Source organism: Anomaloglossus baeobatrachus, chromosome 9, assembly GCF_048569485.1.
Source record: "Anomaloglossus baeobatrachus isolate aAnoBae1 chromosome 9, aAnoBae1.hap1, whole genome shotgun sequence".
Taxonomy (NCBI): domain Eukaryota; kingdom Metazoa; phylum Chordata; class Amphibia; order Anura; family Aromobatidae; genus Anomaloglossus; species Anomaloglossus baeobatrachus.
This window is the reverse complement of record NC_134361.1, coordinates 162,949,081-162,965,217: the sequence shown is the minus strand read 5'-3', so window position 1 is coordinate 162,965,217 and position 16,137 is coordinate 162,949,081. Positions and strand designations below refer to the sequence as shown.

At 46.9% G+C, this 16,137-nt stretch overlaps 8 non-coding genes and 2 pseudogenes across 8 annotated transcripts; all 10 read right to left on the bottom strand.

Annotated features, from left to right (window-relative positions):
* Positions 1 to 110: 110 nt before the first annotated feature.
* LOC142253419 (U2 spliceosomal RNA) lies at positions 111 to 295 on the bottom strand. The gene has a single exon (XR_012726702.1). It is a non-coding gene; the product is annotated as a U2 spliceosomal RNA (small nuclear RNA).
* A 1,587-nt stretch (positions 296 to 1,882) lies between these two features.
* Positions 1,883 to 2,073, bottom strand: LOC142252502 (U2 spliceosomal RNA). Its single transcript, XR_012725877.1, has one exon. It is a non-coding gene; the product is annotated as a U2 spliceosomal RNA (small nuclear RNA).
* Positions 2,074 to 3,454: 1,381 nt separating this feature from the next.
* Positions 3,455 to 3,652, bottom strand: LOC142253216 (U2 spliceosomal RNA). Its single transcript, XR_012726528.1, has one exon. It is a non-coding gene; the product is annotated as a U2 spliceosomal RNA (small nuclear RNA).
* Positions 3,653 to 4,349: 697 nt separating this feature from the next.
* Positions 4,350 to 4,491, bottom strand: LOC142253680 (U2 spliceosomal RNA; annotated as a pseudogene).
* Positions 4,492 to 5,872: 1,381 nt separating this feature from the next.
* LOC142253380 (U2 spliceosomal RNA) lies at positions 5,873 to 6,056 on the bottom strand. Its single transcript, XR_012726674.1, has one exon. It is a non-coding gene; the product is annotated as a U2 spliceosomal RNA (small nuclear RNA).
* A 1,600-nt stretch (positions 6,057 to 7,656) lies between these two features.
* On the bottom strand, positions 7,657 to 7,851 carry LOC142253454 (U2 spliceosomal RNA). The gene has a single exon (XR_012726739.1). It is a non-coding gene; the product is annotated as a U2 spliceosomal RNA (small nuclear RNA).
* A 1,548-nt stretch (positions 7,852 to 9,399) lies between these two features.
* LOC142252500 (U2 spliceosomal RNA) lies at positions 9,400 to 9,590 on the bottom strand. The gene has a single exon (XR_012725875.1). It is a non-coding gene; the product is annotated as a U2 spliceosomal RNA (small nuclear RNA).
* Positions 9,591 to 10,971: 1,381 nt separating this feature from the next.
* Positions 10,972 to 11,163, bottom strand: LOC142253437 (U2 spliceosomal RNA). Its single transcript, XR_012726720.1, has one exon. It is a non-coding gene; the product is annotated as a U2 spliceosomal RNA (small nuclear RNA).
* A 1,550-nt stretch (positions 11,164 to 12,713) lies between these two features.
* On the bottom strand, positions 12,714 to 12,914 carry LOC142253484 (U2 spliceosomal RNA; annotated as a pseudogene).
* A 1,550-nt stretch (positions 12,915 to 14,464) lies between these two features.
* LOC142253470 (U2 spliceosomal RNA) lies at positions 14,465 to 14,662 on the bottom strand. Its single transcript, XR_012726759.1, has one exon. It is a non-coding gene; the product is annotated as a U2 spliceosomal RNA (small nuclear RNA).
* Positions 14,663 to 16,137: the final 1,475 nt, after the last annotated feature.

The window sequence follows — 16,137 nt, the reverse complement described above, 5'->3', positions numbered from 1 at the left end:
AAGGAGGAAGTATTGAGGTGCATATGAAGACGTATGCTTTCTTCCAATTCATTAAATCGGGCTAATATGAATCAGGTGAATTGAGTTCTGCTTTTGGAAACTGGGTTAAGAAGGGGTGCACCGGTCCTGGAGGTACTGCAATACCAGGTCAATGCGTGGAGTGGACAGAGCAAGCTCTTTTTCCATCTCCCTGTTCTAAAAATCCATTTAATATATGGTCCCCAGATAGGGGACGTATCAGATATTAAACTGATAAGAACAGATGAGATTACATCCGCAATTTTCAGAAAACGGTCATCGGCCACCACACAAAAGCGCAGTGCCGCAGGTGATCGCCTCCCGAGCCCAGGAACCACCAGCCATAAGGGGACGTAAGCACCAAAAGGCGCAACAATCCCAGAGGCCGGCGGTTGTGCAAGCCCGGGCCCCTCCCAGCCAAGACCAAGGCAAACACAATGAAGGGACTACACTTGATCTTAGCCAAAAGGCCGAGAAGCGATAACCAGAATTGGTTTGGGCCTCGAGTGGCACCCTGGCCTATGCCGGACACATCTTAGGGAGAGAGAGCGAGAGGGAGACAAACCCACGCCTACACAAGACATTTTGTCACCCAAGCCAACCCTTGAAAAGGCTGCTTTGCAGAGCAAAAACAAGAAGAATGGTGCGTTTTGCAGCCGCCGCCCACTGCAATGAATCTGAATAACTCCTCCTTTTGGGCGCAAGCAACTCCCCTCCCCCTTGCAGTCTTTTCAATTCATGATACAAAAAGACGGACAGGACAGGTTGCCTGACTTTCCGTCACTGCCACCCTTTGCCATCCTTACCCGTAGAAAGCCCTTTCATCATCCCCAAACCCTAATCTTTTCCCTTCCCTTCCCAGCCCCAAACCCTGCCCTCTGTACCCATCTCACCACCCGCATCCCTTCTCCTATCATCCCCCTACCACCCGAGAAAAAAAAAAAAAAAAAAAGCTTGCCCCCTCCTTCCACTAGCCCACCTCCCACCCAAAGAGAAACTTCTGCTGCGCAGCTAGCTTTCTAGGCAGCAGCGCTATTGTGATGTCAGCGGGGGGCATTGTGACAAGCCGCCAGTGTTCCGTCTCTTCATGTTGTGCACTGTTCAAACGGAAAATACATCAACAGGCAGACTACAGAAAAGCTTACTAACAAAGGTTAGAGGGGGGCTTTCTCAGAGGGCTTTTTACAGTTTGTCTATTCCCAATTAGCCGTTTAAGTGTACTTAATGAAAGTAGTAATTCTTTCATAGGCCGCCCATTCTTAGTATTTGACGTTCCTTATATTGCGGTATCAGGCTGCGCAGCAGGTTGCAAAACATTCATCACCCATGACTGTCCCCAATTGGGTTCAGAAGCTAAATGTCTATCATGACCTCTCTTTTAGAATGTCCAAGAGCAAGCAAACTCTTCCTCCAGGTGAGGGAGCCAACAGCCCACTCAAGACATCATCATTGCTCAAAGAAAACCCCAAAAACCAATGCATGATAGGAATAAACAGGTAACTTTCTTTGGAGTGGAAGCGGAGAGATCGCACCAGATGCCAATTCTAGATCTTATCACACCTGTGGTCACTGCAGCAGCAGGTGAATCCACTTTGTCCAAAAGGGATCTATTCCATTCAATTGCAAATGATCTAGATAAGACAGAGAACAAGATACTGCAGCACGGGACATAGTCGAGTTGGTCAGGTTGAGTGGTGATGAGTTTGCTATTTGGATGAATAAAGAAAGTAAAAAGTGTGAAAGATAAAAAACAAAAGGAGGAAGTATTGAGGTGCATATGAAGACGTATGCTTTCTTCCAATTCATTAAATCGGGCTAATATGAATCAGGTGAATTGAGTTCTGCTTTTGGAAACTGGGTTAAGAAGGGGTGCACCGGTCCTGGAGGTACTGCAATACCAGGTCAATGCGTGGAGTGGACAGAGCAAGCTCTTTTTCCATCTCCCTGTTCTAAAAATCCATTTAATATATGGTCCCCAGATAGGGGACGTATCAGATATTAAACTGATAAGAACAGATACTACACTTGATCTTAGCCAAAAGGCCGAGAAGCGATAACCAGAATTGGTTTGGGCCTCGAGTGGCACCCTGGCCTATGCCGGACAGATCTTAGGGAGAGAGAGCGAGAGGGAGACAAACCCACGCCTACACAAGACATTTTGTCACCCAAGCCAACCCTTGAAAAGGCTGCTTTGCAGAGCAAAAACAAGAAGAATGGTGCGTTTTGCAGCCGCCGCCCACTGCAATGAATCTGAATAACTCCTCCTTTTGGGCGCAAGCAACTCCCCTCCCCCTTGCAGTCTTTTCAATTCATGATACAAAAAGACGGACAGGACAGGTTGCCTGACTTTCCGTCACTGCCACCCTTTGCCATCCTTACCCGTAGAAAGCCCTTTCATCATCCCCAAACCCTAATCTTTTCCCTTCCCTTCCCAGCCCCAAACCCTGCCCTCTGTACCCATCTCACCACCCGCATCCCTTCTCCTATCATCCCCCTACCACCCGAGAAAAAAAAAAAAAAAAAAGTTTGCCCCCTCCTTCCACTAGCCCACCTCCCACCCAAAGAGAAACTTCTGCTGCGCAGCTAGCTTTCTAGGCAGCAGCGCTATTGTGATGTCAGCGGGGGGCATTGTGACAAGCCGCCAGTGTTCCGTCTCTTCATGTTGTGCACTGTTCAAACGGAAAATACATCAACAGGCAGACTACAGAAAAGCTTACTAACAAAGGTTAGAGGGGGGCTTTCTCAGAGGGCTTTTTACAGTTTGTCTATTCCCAATTAGCCGTTTAAGTGTACTTAATGAAAGTAGTAATTCTTTCATAGGCCGCCCATTCTTAGTATTTGACGTTCCTTATATTGCGGTATCAGGCTGCGCAGCAGGTTGCAAAACATTCATCACCCATGACTGTCCCCAATTGGGTTCAGAAGCTAAATGTCTATCATGACCTCTCTTTTAGAATGTCCAAGAGCAAGCAAACTCTTCCTCCAGGTGAGGGAGCCAACAGCCCACTCAAGACATCATCATTGCTCAAAGAAAACCCCAAAAACCAATGCATGATAGGAATAAACAGGTAACTTTCTTTGGAGTGGAAGCGGAGAGATCGCACCAGATGCCAATTCTAGATCTTATCACACCTGTGGTCACTGCAGCAGCAGGTGAATCCACTTTGTCCAAAAGGGATCTATTCCATTCAATTGCAAATGATCTAGATAAGACAGAGAACAAGATACTGCAGCACGGGACATAGTCGAGTTGGTCAGGTTGAGTGGTGATGAGTTTGCTATTTGGATGAATAAAGAAAGTAAAAAGTGTGAAAGATAAAAAACAAAAGGAGGAAGTATTGAGGTGCATATGAAGACGTATGCTTTCTTCCAATTCATTAAATCGGGCTAATATGAATCAGGTGAATTGAGTTCTGCTTTTGGAAACTGGGTTAAGAAGGGGTGCACCGGTCCTGGAGGTACTGCAATACCAGGTCAATGCGTGGAGTGGACAGAGCAAGCTCTTTTTCCATCTCCCTGTTCTAAAAATCCATTTAATATATGGTCCCCAGATAGGGGACGTATCAGATATTAAACTGATAAGAACAGATTTTTTGATTTAATGAAGCTTTCCAAAGCACCGCAAAAAATGCATGACCAAAGTCACACCAAAAACAGTGCAAAGGCTAGGATTCGTGTGGACCCCTCCGTGAGGAGAGGGTCCCCAAAAATCAACCCCGTCCCTCCGAGCCAGAAGGCCACAGCAAGGGTCAGGGATCTTCGGTGCTCCCCCAAGCCGAAGCCTGGTTGAGCCTTGTCGTTGCTCCCAGCGTCCACCCAGGCATCTTACCCAAGTGGAGTAGAGAGCTACTAGTTTTTGGTTTCGCAGCCGAAACTGCCCGGACCATCAACCGGTGTTGGTTTCTCAGCCCAAGGCTAACCGGACCTCCAACCGGGTGTTGGTTTCTCAGCCGAAGCTGACCCGGACCTCCAACCGGGTGTTGGTTTCTCAGCCGAAGCTGACCCGGACCTCCAACCGGGTGTTGGTTTCTCAGCCAAAGCTGACCCAGACCTCCAACCGGGTGTTGGTTTCTCAGCCCAAAGCTGAACGGACCTCCGACCATGATTATAAAAATTTCCCTTCCTAGCCAGAAGGCCGGGATAGAGCAATATGCTCAGAAAGTATGAAAAGGCAAGGTACGGTGTGCTACAGAGCCCAAGGCTCGCCGGGGTCCCAAGCCAGCAAGCTCAGACTCACTCCAGGGTCGTCAATCCTGGGGCACATTGCACCATAGCCCCCACACTTACTCAGTCTAATAGCCTCGATCCTGGTAGGGCCATGGTTTCCTCTAGATGGATATACTATCCTCCCAAAGTACTAACAAGCGCAACCTTCCAGTGTGCATTGCATCATTGTACTAAGGTGGCCGGAGCCTTAAACCACCTTTTCGAACGATACTACACTTGATCTTAGCCAAAAGGCCGAGAAGCGATAACCAGAATTGGTTTGGGCCTCGAGTGGCACCCTGGCCTATGCCGGACACATCTTAGGGAGAGAGAGCGAGAGGGAGACAAACCCACGCCTACACAAGACATTTTGTCACCCAAGCCAACCCTTGAAAAGGCTGCTTTGCAGAGCAAAAACAAGAAGAATGGTGCGTTTTGCAGCCGCCGCCCACTGCAATGAATCTGAATAACTCCTCCTTTTGGGCGCAAGCAACTCCCCTCCCCCTTGCAGTCTTTTCAATTCATGATACAAAAAGACGGACAGGACAGGTTGCCTGACTTTCCGTCACTGCCACCCTTTGCCATCCTTACCCGTAGAAAGCCCTTTCATCATCCCCAAACCCTAATCTTTTCCCTTCCCTTCCCAGCCCCAAACCCTGCCCTCTGTACCCATCTCACCACCCGCATCCCTTCTCCTATCATCCCCCTACCACCCGAGAAAAAAAAAAAAAAAAAAGCTTGCCCCCTCCTTCCACTAGCCCACCTCCCACCCAAAGAGAAACTTCTGCTGCGCAGCTAGCTTTCTAGGCAGCAGCGCTATTGTGATGTCAGCGGGGGGCATTGTGACAAGCCGCCAGTGTTCCGTCTCTTCATGTTGTGCACTGTTCAAACGGAAAATACATCAACAGGCAGACTACAGAAAAGCTTACTAACAAAGGTTAGAGGGGGGCTTTCTCAGAGGGCTTTTTACAGTTTGTCTATTCCCAATTAGCCGTTTAAGTGTACTTAATGAAAGTAGTAATTCTTTCATAGGCCGCCCATTCTGAGTATTTGACGTTCCTTATATTGCGGTATCAGGCTGCGCAGCAGGTTGCAAAACATTCATCACCCATGACTGTCCCCAATTGGGTTCAGAAGCTAAATGTCTATCATGACCTCTCTTTTAGAATGTCCAAGAGCAAGCAAACTCTTCCTCCAGGTGAGGGAGCCAACAGCCCACTCAAGACATCATCATTGCTCAAAGAAAACCCCAAAAACCAATGCATGATAGGAATAAACAGGTAACTTTCTTTGGAGTGGAAGCGGAGAGATCGCACCAGATGCCAATTCTAGATCTTATCACACCTGTGGTCACTGCAGCAGCAGGTGAATCCACTTTGTCCAAAAGGGATCTATTCCATTCAATTGCAAATGATCTAGATAAGACAGAGAAAAAGATACTGCAGCACGGGACATAGTCGAGTTGGTCAGGTTGAGTGGTGATGAGTTTGCTATTTGGATGAATAAAGAAAGTAAAAAGTGTGAAAGATAAAAAACAAAAGGAGGAAGTATTGAGGTGCATATGAAGACGTATGCTTTCTTCCAATTCATTAAATCGGGCTAATATGAATCAGGTGAATTGAGTTCTGCTTTTGGAAACTGGGTTAAGAAGGGGTGCACCGGTCCTGGAGGTACTGCAATACCAGGTCAATGCGTGGAGTGGACAGAGCAAGCTCTTTTTCCATCTCCCTGTTCTAAAAATCCATTTAATATATGGTCCCCAGATAGGGGACGTATCAGATATTAAACTGATAAGAACAGATGAGATTTCATCCGCAATTTTCAGAATCAAGGTAGCCCCGAAGGCCAGCAGGCCACCACACAAAAGCGCAGTGCCTGGGTGATCGCCTCCCGAGCCCAGGACCCACCAGCCACAAGGGGACGTAAGCACCAAAAGGCGCAACAATCCCCGAGGCCAGCGGTTGTGCAAGCCCGGGCCCCTCCCAGCCAAGACCAAGGCAAACCCAATGAAGGGACTACAATTGATCTTAGCCAAAAGGCCGAGAAGCGATAACCAGAATTGGTTTGGGCCTCGAGTGGCACCCTGGCCTATGCCGGACACATCTTAGGGAGAGAGAGCGAGAGGGAGACAAACCCACGCCTACACAAGACATTTTGTCACCCAAGCCAACCCTTGAAAAGGCTGCTTTGCAGAGCAAAAACAAGAAGAATGGTGCGTTTTGCAGCCGCCGCCCACTGCAATGAATCTGAATAACTCCTCCTTTTGGGCGCAAGCAACTCCCCTCCCCCTTGCAGTCTTTTCAATTCATGATACAAAAAGACGGACAGGACAGGTTGCCTGACTTTCCGTCACTGCCACCCTTTGCCATCCTTACCCGTAGAAAGCCCTTTCATCATCCCCAAACCCTAATCTTTTCCCTTCCCTTCCCAGCCCCAAACCCTGCCCTCTGTACCCATCTCACCACCCGCATCCCTTCTCCTATCATCCCCCTACCACCCGAGAAAAAAAAAAAAAAAAAAGCTTGCCCCCTCCTTCCACTAGCCCACCTCCCACCCAAAGAGAAACTTCTGCTGCGCAGCTAGCTTTCTAGGCAGCAGCGCTATTGTGATGTCAGCGGGGGGCATTGTGACAAGCCGCCAGTGTTCCGTCTCTTCATGTTGTGCACTGTTCAAACGGAAAATACATCAACAGGCAGACTACAGAAAAGCTTACTAACAAAGGTTAGAGGGGGGCTTTCTCAGAGGGCTTTTTACAGTTTGTCTATTCCCAATTAGCCGTTTAAGTGTACTTAATGAAAGTAGTAATTCTTTCATAGGCCGCCCATTCTTAGTATTTGACGTTCCTTATATTGCGGTATCAGGCTGCGCAGCAGGTTGCAAAACATTCATCACCCATGACTGTCCCCAATTGGGTTCAGAAGCTAAATGTCTATCATGACCTCTCTTTTAGAATGTCCAAGAGCAAGCAAACTCTTCCTCCAGGTGAGGGAGCCAACAGCCCACTCAAGACATCATCATTGCTCAAAGAAAACCCCAAAAACCAATGCATGATAGGAATAAACAGGTAACTTTCTTTGGAGTGGAAGCGGAGAGATCGCACCAGATGCCAATTCTAGATCTTATCACACCTGTGGTCACTGCAGCAGCAGGTGAATCCACTTTGTCCAAAAGGGATCTATTCCATTCAATTGCAAATGATCTAGATAAGACAGAGAACAAGATACTGCAGCACGGGACATAGTCGAGTTGGTCAGGTTGAGTGGTGATGAGTTTGCTATTTGGATGAATAAAGAAAGTAAAAAGTGTGAAAGATAAAAAACTAAAGGAGGAAGTATTGAGGTGCATATGAAGACGTATGCTTTCTTCCAATTCATTAAATCGGGCTAATATGAATCAGGTGAATTGAGTTCTGCTTTTGGAAACTGGGTTAAGAAGGGGTGCACCGGTCCTGGAGGTACTGCAATACCAGGTCAATGCGTGGAGTGGACAGAGCAAGCTCTTTTTCCATCTCCCTGTTCTAAAAATCCATTTAATATATGGTCCCCAGATAGGGGACGTATCAGATATTAAACTGATAAGAACAGATTTTTTTTTTTTTTTTTTTTGAAGGATGAGTTTGAAAATAATAAAGAGACCGCCTCTCGTTGCCCAGGTAACTGTCCGTCACAAGAGGGCTATGACATCCTACGATGCACACTCCCCCAAGGCCAGCAGTTGTGCAATACCCTGGCACCTTTCAGCACCAACCAAGGTAGTACCCTCCCAAACTACACTTGATCTTAGCCAAAAGGCCGAGAAGCGATAACCAGAATTGGTTTGGGCCTCGAGTGGCACCCTGGCCTATGCCGGACACATCTTAGGGAGAGAGAGCGAGAGGGAGACAAACCCACGCCTACACAAGACATTTTGTCACCCAAGCCAACCCTTGAAAAGGCTGCTTTGCAGAGCAAAAACAAGAAGAATGGTGCGTTTTGCAGCCGCCGCCCACTGCAATGAATCTGAATAACTCCTCCTTTTGGGCGCAAGCAACTCCCCTCCCCCTTGCAGTCTTTTCAATTCATGATACAAAAAGACGGACAGGACAGGTTGCCTGACTTTCCGTCACTGCCACCCTTTGCCATCCTTACCCGTAGAAAGCCCTTTCATCATCCCCAAACCCTAATCTTTTCCCTTCCCTTCCCAGCCCCAAACCCTGCCCTCTGTACCCATCTCACCACCCGCATCCCTTCTCCTATCATCCCCCTACCACCCGAGAAAAAAAAAAGCTTGCCCCCTCCTTCCACTAGCCCACCTCCCACCCAAAGAGAAACTTCTGCTGCGCAGCTAGCTTTCTAGGCAACAGCGCTATTGTGATGTCAGCGGGGGGCATTGTGACAAGCCGCCAGTGTTCCGTCTCTTCATGTTGTGCACTGTTCAAACGGAAAATACATCAACAGGCAGACTACAGAAAAGCTTACTAACAAAGGTTAGAGGGGGCTTTCTCAGAGGGCTTTTTACAGTTTGTCTATTCCCAATTAGCCGTTTAAGTGTACTTAATGAAAGTAGTAATTCTTTCATAGGCCGCCCATTCTTAGTATTTGACGTTCCTTATATTGCGGTATCAGGCTGCGCAGCAGGTTGCAAAACATTCATCACCCATGACTGTCCCCAATTGGGTTCAGAAGCTAAATGTCTATCATGACCTCTCTTTTAGAATGTCCAAGAGCAAGCAAACTCTTCCTCCAGGTGAGGGAGCCAACAGCCCACTCAAGACATCATCATTGCTCAAAGAAAACCCCAAAAACCAATGCATGATAGGAATAAACAGGTAACTTTCTTTGGAGTGGAAGCGGAGAGATCGCACCAGATGCCAATTCTAGATCTTATCACACCTGTGGTCACTGCAGCAGCAGGTGAATCCACTTTGTCCAAAAGGGATCTATTCCATTCAATTGCAAATGATCTAGATAAGACAGAGAACAAGATACTGCAGCACGGGACATAGTTGAGTTGGTCAGGTTGAGTGCTGATGAGTTTGCTATTTGGATGAATAAAGAAAGTAAAAAGTGTGAAAGATAAAAAACAAAAGGAGGAAGTATTGAGGTGCATATGAAGACGTATGCTTTCTTCCAATTCATTAAATCGGGCTAATATGGATCAGGTGAATTGAGTTCTGCTTTTGGAAACTGGGTTAAGAAGGGGTGCACCGGTCCTGGAGGTACTGCAATACCAGGTCAATGCGTGGAGTGGACAGAGCAAGCTCTTTTTCCATCTCCCTGTTCTAAAAATCCATTTAATATATGGTCCCCAGATAGGGGACGTATCAGATATTAAACTGATAAGAACAGATACTACACTTGATCTTAGCCAAAAGGCCGAGAAGCGATAACCAGAATTGGTTTGGGCCTCGAGTGGCACCCTGGCCTATGCCGGACACATCTTAGGGAGAGAGAGCGAGAGGGAGACAAACCCACGCCTACACAAGACATTTTGTCACCCAAGCCAACCCTTGAAAAGGCTGCTTTGCAGAGCAAAAACAAGAAGAATGGTGCGTTTTGCAGCCGCCGCCCACTGCAATGAATCTGAATAACTCCTCCTTTTGGGCGCAAGCAACTCCCCTCCCCCTTGCAGTCTTTTCAATTCATGATACAAAAAGACGGACAGGACAGGTTGCCTGACTTTCCGTCACTGCCACCCTTTGCCATCCTTACCCGTAGAAAGCCCTTTCATCATCCCCAAACCCTAATCTTTTCCCTTCCCTTCCCAGCCCCAAACCCTGCCCTCTGTACCCATCTCACCACCCGCATCCCTTCTCCTATCATCCCCCTACCACCCGAGAAAAAAAAAAAAAAAAAAGCTTGCCCCCTCCTTCCACTAGCCCACCTCCCACCCAAAGAGAAACTTCTGCTGTGCAGCTAGCTTTCTAGGCAGCAGCGCTATTGTGATGTCAGCGGGGGGCATTGTGACAAGCCGCCAGTGTTCCGTCTCTTCATGTTGTGCACTGTTCAAACGGAAAATACATCAACAGGCAGACTACAGAAAAGCTTACTAACAAAGGTTAGAGGGGGGCTTTCTCAGAGGGCTTTTTACAGTTTGTCAATTCCCAATTAGCCGTTTAAGTGTACTTAATGAAAGTAGTAATTCTTTCATAGGCCGCCCATTCTTAGTATTTGACGTTCCTTATATTGCGGTATCAGGCTGCGCAGCAGGTTGCAAAACATTCATCACCCATGACTGTCCCCAATTGGGTTCAGAAGCTAAATGTCTATCATGACCTCTCTTTTAGAATGTCCAAGAGCAAGCAAACTCTTCCTCCAGGTGAGGGAGCCAACAGCCCACTCAAGACATCATCATTGCTCAAAGAAAACCCCAAAAACCAATGCATGATAGGAATAAACAGGTAACTTTCTTTGGAGTGGAAGCGGAGAGATCGCACCAGATGCCAATTCTAGATCTTATCACACCTGTGGTCACTGCAGCAGCAGGTGAATCCACTTTGTCCAAAAGGGATCTATTCCATTCAATTGCAAATGATCTAGATAAGACAGAGAACAAGATACTGCAGCACGGGACATAGTCGAGTTGGTCAGGTTGAGTGGTGATGAGTTTGCTATTTGGATGAATAAAGAAAGTAAAAAGTGTGAAAGATAAAAAACAAAAGGAGGAAGTATTGAGGTGCATATGAAGACGTATGCTTTCTTCCAATTCATTAAATCGGGCTAATATGAATCAGGTGAATTGAGTTCTGCTTTTGGAAACTGGGTTAAGAAGGGGTGCACCGGTCCTGGAGGTACTGCAATACCAGGTCAATGCGTGGAGTGGACAGAGCAAGCTCTTTTTCCATCTCCCTGTTCTAAAAATCCATTTAATATATGGTCCCCAGATAGGGGACGTATCAGATATTAAACTGATAAGAACAGATTTTTTTTTTTTTTTTTGAAGGATGAGTTTGAAAATAATAAAGTGACCGCTTCTCGTTGCCCAGGTAACTGTCCGTCACAAGAGGGCTATGACATCCTACGATGCACACTCCCCCAAGGCCAGCAGTTGTGCAATACCCTGGCACCTTTCAGCACCAACCAAGGTAGTACCCTCCCAAACTACACTTGATCTTAGCCAAAAGGCCGAGAAGCGATAACCAGAATTGGTTTGGGCCTCGAGTGGCACCCTGGCCTATGCCGGACACATCTTAGGGAGAGAGAGCGAGAGGGAGACAAACCCACGCCTACACAAGACATTTTGTCACCCAAGCCAACCCTTGAAAAGGCTGCTTTGCAGAGCAAAAACAAGAAGAATGGTGCGTTTTGCAGCCGCCGCCCACTGCAATGAATCTGAATAACTCCTCCTTTTGGGCGCAAGCAACTCCCCTCCCCCTTGCAGTCTTTTCAATTCATGATACAAAAAGACGGACAGGACAGGTTGCCTGACTTTCCGTCACTGCCACCCTTTGCCATCCTTACCCGTAGAAAGCCCTTTCATCATCCCCAAACCCTAATCTTTTCCCTTCCCTTCCCAGCCCCAAACCCTGCCCTCTGTACCCATCTCACCACCCGCATCCCTTCTCCTATCATCCCCCTACCACCCGAGAAAAAAAAAAAGCTTGCCACCTCCTTCCACTAGCCCACCTCCCACCCAAAGAGAAACTTCTGCTGCGCAGCTAGCTTTCTAGGCAGCAGCGCTATTGTGATGTCAGCGGGGGGCATTGTGACAAGCCGCCAGTGTTCCGTCTCTTCATGTTGTGCACTGTTCAAACGGAAAATACATCAACAGGCAGACTACAGAAAAGCTTACTAACAAAGGTTAGAGGGGGGCTTTCTCAGAGGGCTTTTTACAGTTTGTCTATTCCCAATTAGCCGTTTAAGTGTACTTAATGAAAGTAGTAATTCTTTCATAGGCCGCCCATTCTTAGTATTTGACGTTCCTTATATTGCGGTATCAGGCTGCGCAGCAGGTTGCAAAACATTCATCACCCATGACTGTCCCCAATTGGGTTCAGAAGCTAAATGTCTATCATGACCTCTCTTTTAGAATGTCCAAGAGCAAGCAAACTCTTCCTCCAGGTGAGGGAGCCAACAGCCCACTCAAGACATCATCATTGCTCAAAGAAAACCCCAAAAACCAATGCATGATAGGAATAAACAGGTAACTTTCTTTGGAGTGGAAGCGGAGAGATCGCACCAGATGCCAATTCTAGATCTTATCACACCTGTGGTCACTGCAGCAGCAGGTGAATCCACTTTGTCCAAAAGGGATCTATTCCATTCAATTGCAAATGATCTAGATAAGACAGAGAACAAGATACTGCAGCACGGGACATAGTCGAGTTGGTCAGGTTGAGTGGTGATGAGTTTGCTATTTGGATGAATAAAGAAAGTAAAAAGTGTGAAAGATAAAAAACAAAAGGAGGAAGTATTGAGGTGCATATGAAGACGTATGCTTTCTTCCAATTCATTAAATCGGGCTAATATGAATCAGGTGAATTGAGTTCTGCTTTTGGAAACTGGGTTAAGAAGGGGTGCACCGGTCCTGGAGGTACTGCAATACCAGGTCAATGCGTGGAGTGGACAGAGCAAGCTCTTTTTCCATCTCCCTGTTCTAAAAATCCATTTAATATATGGTCCCCAGATAGGGGACGTATCAGATATTAAACTGATAAGAACAGATTTTTTTTTTTTTTTTTTTTTTTTTTGAAGGATGAGTTTGAAAATAATAAAGTGACCGCCTCTCGTTGCCCAGGTAACCGTCCGTCACAAGAGGGCTATGACATCCTACGATGCACACTCCCCCAAGGTCAGCAGTTGTGCAATACCCTGGCACCTTTCAGCACCAACCAAGGTAGTACCCTCCCAAACTACACTTGATCTTAGCCAAAAGGCCGAGAAGCGATAACCAGAATTGGTTTGGGCCTCGAGTGGCACCCTGGCCTATGCCGGACACATCTTAGGGAGAGAGAGCGAGAGGGAGACAAACCCACGCCTACACAAGACATTTTGTCACCCAAGCCAACCCTTGAAAAGGCTGCTTTGCAGAGCAAAAACAAGAAGAATGGTGCGTTTTGCAGCCGCCGCCCACTGCAATGAATCTGAATAACTCCTCCTTTTGGGCGCAAGCAACTCCCCTCCCCCTTGCAGTCTTTTCAATTCATGATACAAAAAGACGGACAGGACAGGTTGCCTGACTTTCCGTCACTGCCACCCTTTGCCATCCTTACCCGTAGAAAGCCCTTTCATCATCCCCAAACCCTAATCTTTTCCCTTCCCTTCCCAGCCCCAAACCCTGCCCTCTGTACCCATCTCACCACCCGCATCCCTTCTCCTATCATCCCCCTACCACCCGAGAAAAAAAAAAAGCTTGCCCCCTCCTTCCACTAGCCCACCTCCCACCCAAAGAGAAACTTCTGCTGCGCAGCTAGCTTTCTAGGCAGCAGCGCTATTGTGATGTCAGCGGGGGGCATTGTGACAAGCCGCCAGTGTTCCGTCTCTTCATGTTGTGCACTGTTCAAACGGAAAATACATCAACAGGCAGACTACAGAAAAGCTTACTAACAAAGGTTAGAGGGGGGCTTTCTCAGAGGGCTTTTTAGAGTTTGTCTATTCCCAATTAGCCGTTTAAGTGTACTTAATGAAAGTAGTAATTCTTTCATAGGCCGCCCATTCTTAGTATTTGACGTTCCTTATATTGCGGTATCAGGCTGCGCAGCAGGTTGCAAAACATTCATCACCCATGACTGTCCCTAATTGAGCTCAGAAGCTCAATGTCTATCATGACCTCTCTTTTAGAATGTCCAAGAGCAAGCAAACTCTTCCTCCAGGTGAGGGAGCCAACAGCCCACTCAAGACATCATCATTGCTCAAAGAAAACCCCAAAAACCAATGCATGATAGGAATAAACAGGTAACTTTCTTTGGAGTGGAAGCGGAGAGATCGCACCAGATGCCAATTCTAGATCTTATCACACCTGTGGTCACTGCAGCAGCAGGTGAATCCACTTTGTCCAAAAGGGATCTATTCCATTCAATTGCAAATGATCTAGATAAGACAGAGAACAAGATACTGCAGCACGGGACATAGTCGAGTTGGTCAGGTTGAGTGGTGATGAGTTTGCTATTTGGATGAATAAAGAAAGTAAAAAGTGTGAAAGATAAAAAACAAAAGGAGGAAGTATTGAGGTGCATATGAAGACGTATGCTTTCTTCCAATTCATTAAATCGGGTTAATATGAATCAGGTGAATTGAGTTCTGCTTTTGGAAACTGGGTTAAGAAGGGGTGCACCGGTCCTGGAGGTACTGCAATACCAGGTCAATGCGTGGAGTGGACAGAGCAAGCTCTTTTTCCATCTCCCTGTTCTAAAAATCCATTTAATATATGGTCCCCAGATAGGGGACGTATCAGATATTAAACTGATAAGAACAGATTTTTTTTTTTTTTTTTTTTTTTGAAGGATGAGTTTGAAAATAATAAAGTGACCGCTTCTCGTTGCCCAGGTAACTGTCCGTCACAAGAGGGCTATGACATCCTACGATGCACACTCCCCCAAGGCCAGCAGTTGTGCAATACCCTGGCACCTTTCAGCACCAACCAAGGTAGTACCCTCCCAAACTACACTTGATCTTAGCCAAAAGGCCGAGAAGCGATAACCAGAATTGGTTTGGGCCTCGAGTGGCACCCTGGCCTATGCCGGACACATCTTAGGGAGAGAGAGCGAGAGGGAGACAAACCCACGCCTACACAAGACATTTTGTCACCCAAGCCAACCCTTGAAAAGGCTGCTTTGCAGAGCAAAAACAAGAAGAATGGTGCGTTTTGCAGCCGCCGCCCACTGCAATGAATCTGAATAACTCCTCCTTTTGGGCGCAAGCAACTCCCCTCCCCCTTGCAGTCTTTTCAATTCATGATACAAAAAGACGGACAGGACAGGTTGCCTGACTTTCCGTCACTGCCACCCTTTGCCATCCTTACCCGTAGAAAGCCCTTTCATCATCCCCAAACCCTAATCTTTTCCCTTCCCTTCCCAGCCCCAAACCCTGCCCTCTGTACCCATCTCACCACCCGCATCCCTTCTCCTATCATCCCCCTACCACCCGAGAAAAAAAAAAAAAAAAAGCTTGCCCCCTCCTTCCACTAGCCCACCTCCCACCCAAAGAGAAACTTCTGCTGCGCAGCTAGCTTTCTAGGCAGCAGCGCTATTGTGATGTCAGCGGGGGGCATTGTGACAAGCCGCCAGTGTTCCGTCTCTTCATGTTGTGCACTGTTCAAACGGAAAATACATCAACAGGCAGACTACAGAAAAGCTTACTAACAAAGGTTAGAGGGGGGCTTTCTCAGAGGGCTTTTTACAGTTTGTCTATTCCCAATTAGCCGTTTAAGTGTACTTAATGAAAGTAGTAATTCTTTCATAGGCCGCCCATTCTTAGTATTTGACGTTCCTTATATTGCGGTATCAGGCTGCGCAGCAGGTTGCAAAACATTCATCACCCATGACTGTCCCCAATTGGGTTCAGAAGCTAAATGTCTATCATGACCTCTCTTTTAGAATGTCCAAGAGCAAGCAAACTCTTCCTCCAGGTGAGGGAGCCAACAGCCCACTCAAGACATCATCATTGCTCAAAGAAAACCCCAAAAACCAATGCATGATAGGAATAAACAGGTAACTTTCTTTGGAGTGGAAGCGGAGAGATCGCACCAGATGCCAATTCTAGATCTTATCACACCTGTGGTCACTGCAGCAGCAGGTGAATCCACTTTGTCCAAAAGGGATCTATTCCATTCAATTGCAAATGATCTAGATAAGACAGAGAACAAGATACTGCAGCACGGGACATAGTCGAGTTGGTCAGGTTGAGTGGTGATGAGTTTGCTATTTGGATGAATAAAGAAAGTAAAAAGTGTGAAAGATAAAAAACAAAAGGAGGAAGTATTGAGGTGCATATGAAG